This window comes from Leptonychotes weddellii, chromosome 15, assembly GCF_054177405.1.
Source record: "Leptonychotes weddellii isolate Sample4059 chromosome 15, ASM5417740v2, whole genome shotgun sequence".
Taxonomy (NCBI): Eukaryota; Metazoa; Chordata; class Mammalia; order Carnivora; family Phocidae; genus Leptonychotes; species Leptonychotes weddellii.
Window position 1 is genome coordinate 50,453,283 of NC_138383.1, and position 7,012 is coordinate 50,460,294.

A 7,012-nucleotide genomic window follows, 5' to 3' on the forward strand; every position below is an offset into this window, starting at 1 on the left:
ATGAGTCCTGATTCTGGTCACGGACTGAGTCCTGATTGTGGTCACAGACCGAGCCCTGATCATGATCACAGACTGAGTCCCAGTTGCAATCACAGACTGAGCTCTGGTCTTGGTCACAGACAGCCCCACTGTGGTCACAGACTGAGCCCTGATCATGATCACAGACTGAGTCCCAGTTGCAGTCACAGACTGAGCTCTGGTCTTGGTCACAGACAGCCCCACTGTGGTCACAGACTGAGCCCTGATCATGATCACAGACTGAGTCCCAGTTGCAGTCACAGACTGAGCTCTGATCACAAGGCAACACAGCGAGAGAAAGATTGGTAATGGCTCAGCTCAGGTCACCCCCACATCTGCAGTCACAGGTGGGGCAGCCGTGCCCTCTGATGGGAACACAGGGAGCAGAAGAATCAGGTGACCTGCTTGTGACCAAAGACGGTGACAATTATGGTAGCCTGCGTCCTCAGGCTTCTGACTCCGAGAAAGCCTCTTCAGTTTCAGGCAGAGCCTGATGAGGTTTCCAGAGCTCTGTCTTGTTGCCTTTAGCTTGCAGAGGTTATTGTGTTTTGCAGGAAAATTAACTGTCAATTAAATTTCCGGAAAAAAAAAATGTTTGAAACTCTTACAAGCCGTGCCTCATTGTTTTGTAGGATTGGGTACACAACGTAATAATTCCATCTGCAAATTAATTTTCCTTCACTCGTAGCTTCTGACATAACAGCTCGGTTACTCATCATCCTTTTATTCAGTACACGGTTACTATGTACCTCCCGTGAGCAGGGCAGTCGGGTCAGACAGCCTCTGTCCTCCAGGCAATCCCTGTCTAGAAGGAAGGCAGAGTTTTCTCAGAAATAAAGGTCACAGGAGGCAGAATGTGAGCATTTCATTAGGAGGAGGGCTCTGGACTTCCAGACAGGGGAAGGAATTCTCCTGACTTTGAAAGAAAGTGGGATGTGGCAGAAACTACCCTTCATGGAGCACGTGTTTCGTGCCAGACCCTGTCGTGGACGTTTTGCCTCTGGGATCTCATTCGATCCTTGGAACAGAGCTGTGAGGTAGGGTGATTACCTGCATTTACAGATGGGGAGGCTTAGTCTCAGGCCGGCTGGATGACCTGCTTGAGATCATGTAGCCAGCAAATGCCGGAGTCTGGGCTGGAAGGCAGAGCTGTCTGATTGAAACATCTCCCACCAAACGGGCCACTGCTCTGAGGATGACCTCTCTGCCACGTGGTCTGTAACCTTCCTGCTGCCCGTTGGCTCACAGGAAGAGCCGGCCCAGGTCTAGACGACAGCGATGCCGAGACAGAATGACTCAGGGTGCCCTCAAGACAGAAGCTGCTTCTTCCTTGGGACTGGAGAAGAAACGGCTAATCTATCACGTTTTGAGTATCTACTTGATGTTTTCCATGTGTTTGTTATGGAACCTTCACTCTAGGAGGTAGGCCTTTCCTTTTTTGAAGGAAACGAAGGCCAGAGACGTTAAACATCCTATCCGAGGTCACCCGCAGCGGGTAACGGGTGGGGCCACGAGTCAAGCCCAGGTCTGTCTGGGTCTGAGTCTGCCTCCACGTCTCCATGCTGCCTCCCTTACATGCAGCCCCACTGCGACAGGCCGTCACAAGGTGCACCTTGCAAGCTGTTCTTACAAGTTTCTATAATTGGGATAAGGCAGAAGGGATGACTTGTTCTGAGACTGAAGCCCTAATCCTGGTTCTGTGTCTCCGTCCCTACCTGGGTCCTTAGATGGAGCCGGCCGTCTTATCTACATTTTCCTGCGGTCCAGTCTGGCCTGTGGTGGCTACTCGCACCTGGATGTGGACGATTCTCTAATCCTGCTCCGAAGCTCCCCCAACCTCTAGCTCATCTGTTGGTTTCCTGGACGCCTCCTTCCATGTGACCCTGGGAATGCAAGCCCAGCATGCTGGACAAAGCCGGCACCTTCTGCCCAGGTCCCCACTTTCCCCGTCTCAGTGAATGGCACCAACTCTCTCTCTCATTCCTGCAAATAACAACATGGTGACTGTCCTTCCCCCGTATCTCTCCCTTTCCCCACCCCTGCACCCCTGCACCCCTGTCTTGGCTCAAGCCTTGTCCCTTCCCCGGAGCTGTTGCTTCCTCTGTACCACAGCCAGAGTGGTGGCGAAGGCCACGGGCTCGAACCAGCTGTGTGCATGGCCTGTGGCCGGTTAATCTCCCCAGGGCTCATTTTCCTCATGAGCCAAGTGCAGGGTTGTTGTGTGGATTCACGAAGCAAGTGGGAAGCATGTAGAAAAGGATGTTAGCTAATTCTATTGCTATTTGGGTAAATCTGAGGATGCCTACTACTGCTCACGATTGTTTGCTGGCTCCTCATGGCCTCTAGATTAAATCCAAGCTGCTTACCAGCCTTCCTGTCAGGCCTCCGACTGTCTCCCTAGCTTCATATCCTGTGTCATGGAGCTCATCCCACACCCCCACCTCTACCTCCCAGCTATCCTCACTACTAATTTCATCCATCTGCTGGAAACTTGGGTCTCCAGGTTGCAGCATGGAGAGGGAAACCGAGGCAGAGCCCAGCAGGTGTCCTGAGTCGAGGAGCTGGAACAAGGTGTCAGGAGATGTGAAGAGAGCCACACAGACAGAGCTCAGGCGCCCTGCATAGGGTCCAGCTCAACTGTTCATTGAGAACCGGCCACACCTGCATGTGGGGAAACCACCTGAGGCCGGAGACACTCTGGGCCAAAGATCAGAGGTGACTACACTCCGTGCTCACATGGGGCTGAGGATGGTGCACGTTCCCACCAGCCAGGCTAGGAGCTCAGGTCCACAAGGCGCCGAGTCAGGTCCCAGGAGGCTCTGCCTCGGGACAGGGGAATGATGAACACTGCTCTGATCCTGCCTGGCAAGCCTGGAAGGCATATTCCGGAAGGAATGAACTGCTTTCAAGTAACTTAGCTGCACCCCAGGACACAGCTCAAGGATATTTAAGGGAACCCCCAAATAGCCAGCACCCAACAAGGGAAAACTTACAGAATCTCGTATCCAATACAAAGGTATCAGGTTCACAAAGAGCCAGGAACGAGGACAGACATCAGTGGTTAAAATCGACCCAGAATGGAAACAGGTATTAGAATCATCAGATGGAGTCACTGAACAGTGTTCCACGTCTCGGAAAAGCTAAGTAGATGGGGGATGTTGAAAGGAGAAGACTGGCACCCAACTTCCAGAGTTGATGCGGCGGCCATGGATGCAAAAACCCATCAGATAGAGTTAATGCAGACCAGGTGTCGCAGAGGAAGAAATTTGAGAACTCCATGACAGAGCGATGGGAAGTATTCAAAATGAACAGAGGGATGAAGAATTTAAAAAATGAGCAGAGCCTCCTGTGGGCTATGCAGCCACTTCAAAGGTCTTTATCATGTAGTTAGAGCCCCTGGAGAGGGGCAGGCAGAGAAAACATTTGAAGAAATAATGGCTGGAAAATTTCCAAATTTTATTAAGACTATGAACCCACATTCAAGAGGCTCAACAAATCTCAAGCACATTAAGGCACACCATAACCTAATTGCTAAAAATCATATCTGTATGACAAACATTGTCATGAACTTTCTTATCTCTCCTTTGTTTTCCAAAAAACCCCATTTGTCTTCCCTAAAGAGACCCATTTGTACTTCCATAGGAGCCTCTTCTCTCTCTTCCCTTTCTTCCACTACATTAAGCATATGAGCCCTAAATTCTAACCACCTGTTTGAATTACTCATCATCGAGCACTCCTATATGTATGAGCATTGCACGTGTAAATAAATGCTGCATAACTCTTTCCCTTGCTTATCTGTCTCTTGTCACTTTAATTAACAGGCCCCCGAATATTGAGCCTAAGAGGGTAGAGGAAAAGTTTTTCCTCCCCTGCACTACTCACACTCAGCCTTCACCTCCAGAGCCTCAGCCTCTCTCCCAAGTGGGATGATCCAGGAATTATCCCCACAAATGTGTGCTTCCTAAACCTACCAGGAATTCTTGTGTTAGAATAATTTGTCCTTCTATCTGCATAGGTTTAGGAAAACCAGAGCTTGTTGGCTTCTTTGGGGGGATGGGTTAAGATAAGCCCAAATTACTCGAAAGAATATTCACATTTTTGGGCCAACCGCTATCGACAGACTCTCTGGGTTTAAGAAAAGCTATCCCTTAGGGAGAGTACAAGAAGAAAATTGCAAAGCGCTTGTCAAAATATTTGGCCACTAAATAGCTCCTATCTGTTTAATAGAACTATCTGTACCCTGTTGTGTGATCCTCCCCCAAATAAGAGCCTCTACTGATTTGCGCTGTCAATTTGAGAATAAGAAACTTTAAAAAGTAACTAGATCTCTAGTTCAAGGTGGTAGTCAGTATATAGTGGCAGCCACCTCCTCCTGCCCTCAATTCTGAGATGTGACTGAAGTAATTATTTTAAGAAGGTCCCGTAACCATGCTGGCAAGGAAGGAGATGGGCAGTAATTATAAGAAGTCCCTCCTCAGAAGACTGAGCAGGGAAACTGAAGTAGAACACTTCTGAAGGAGAGACACCCACAGAGGATGGGGAGGTCCCCCATGCGGCAAGCCCGAAGACTATGACCCAGGGAGGGAGCACCCCCAGGCACCTGACGGGCGGTCGATGGAGATAAAGTCCTTTTGTCCTGTGACAGTGGTACCTCCCCTGTCTTGTTTCAAGGAGAGCAGTGGCTGTTGGGTCAGAGAGGTAGGGCAGGAGCTGGGGGGGGGGGGCGCAACACTCCAGATAAACCAGATAGCCCCTGTGCCCAGATGAGTTAGTGTCCTCCCCCCACCAGATCTCACCATCATCAGAAGGGAGGCTGGGGGAACCTCCCAGCTCCTTCCTCCATGTGGGCTCTTGTATGCTGATATACCTTCTCCAGCCTGGCATGCAGAGAAGCTCACAAAGATGAGCACATGAGCAGAAACCAGAAGCCAACAACGTTTGAGGGAAGCCAGCCCCACCCAGAGGCACCAAACACAAGAGATGAATTTTTGTCTGAAAACAAAGGTTAAAAAAGCAAGCAGAGCAGGACTCTGAATGCTAACTTTAATGATTATTCTTAGTAAGAGGCGAGAAGATACTGCAACAGTCCAGTCAACCCTTGTATTGATGCCCTTGTTCACAGCAGCTCTGTTCACGATGGCCAGATGGTGGAAGCAGCTCGAGTGTCACTTGATAGATGAATGGACACACACAATGGGATGAATCTGTACACACGCCTTGGGGGAAGGGAATTCTGGCACCTGCTACAGCGTGGATGAGCCTTGAGGACACGATGCTGAGTGAACTGACCCAGTCACCAAAGGGCAAGTACTGTGTGATTCCGTCTTGATGAGGCCCCTAGTGTGGCCAAATTCGCAGACACAGAGAGTCGATGGTGGCCAGGAGGATGTGGGGAGCCAGTGTTTCATGAGGACGGAGTTTCAGTTCGGCAAGATGGAATAGCTCTGGAGGTGGCTGGTGGGGATGGTCGCACAACAAGGAACGTAGTTACCCACAGAACACTTAAACCTTGTGAAAATGGTAATTTCCCCCAACTTTATTACAGAGTAATTGACAAATATAATTATATATATTTAAAGCATACGAGGTGATCGTAGGGTAAAGCCTGACAGCTTTTTTTTTTCTTTTTTGGAATGCGAGCACCTGACTTAAGTTTTGATTGTCCAGGCATCCGATTCCAAGCCACCTCTGTCAATAAACGTGTGCCGGGGCGCCTGGGCAGCTCAGTGGGTTGAGCGTCAGACTCTTGATTTCGGCTCAGGTCCTGATCTCAGGGTCGTGAGATCGAGCCTGGCATTGGGCTCGGTGCTCAGCGGGGAGTTTTGAGATTCTCTCTCTCCCTCTCCTCCTGTCCCACCCCTGTTCGCTTGCTCTCTCTCCTTCTCTAAAATAAATAAATAAATCTTAAAAAATTATAAATGCGTGCCAGCCCTGCAGCCAGATCAGGAGCCTCTTTCCACCAGGCTCTTTTGTTTTGGAGACCTTGAATGATTTTAATAAGTGACCATTTGGACTATTTGTCTTTTCTCTCCCCACACTTTAAATTCTTGCTCTTAGGTTTCAAATTCACCAATAGAGTGAGCCCACGAAACCCTAGGCTCCCACCCTCAACCCCAATAAAAGCCCCTGGCCGTGCATGCTCTCTCTCCACCCAAGGCCTTGCTATGCTGTGTGATTTTCAGGTCTTTCGTAAGTAATAAATTCTTGTTCTCTCCATGTTTCCTGATAGCTGGTGCTGAAGGGCATCTTGCAATCATCCCAGGACCCGCAAGGGCCGGTCCAACCACAATATTGGTTATCGATGGGCTGAGAACAGCACAAAGCAGTGATGGTTTGATAAACACAGGAAGTGTGGGGTGATACCAAGAGCAAGATGAGGCCACACGTGCCTCCCCTCACGGAGTTCAGCTAATGTGTGGGTGTTGGCAACGCTCGAGACGTACTCTTAGTAACTTTCAAGAATACGATACCATATTTTTAACTAGTCACCATGCTGTCCACTGAATACTCTGCACTTACTCTTCTTATAACCGAACATTTGTATTCTTGCCCAACATCTCCCCATTTTCCCCAACCCCCAGTCTCTGCAACTAACATTCTACTCTCTGTTTTGATGAAATCAGCTTTTTTTAAATTCCATAGATAAGCAATACTATGCAGGATCTGTCTTTGCCTGGTTTATTTCACTTAGCATAATGTTCTCAAGTTCCATCCATCTTGTCACAAAAGGCAGCGTTTCATTTTTTTTATATGGCTGAATAATATTTGTGTGTGTGTATCACACTTTCTTTATCCACTCATCTGTCAAAGAACATGCAGCTTGTTTTCGTACCTTGACTGTTGTGAATAATGTTGCATTGAACATGGGGGTGCAGACATCTCTTCGAGATACCGTATTCACTTCCTCTGGGTCCGTGCCCAGGAATGGGATTGCTGGGTTGTAGGGGAGCTCTATTTTGAAATTTTGGAGGAACCGCCATATTGCTTTCCACAG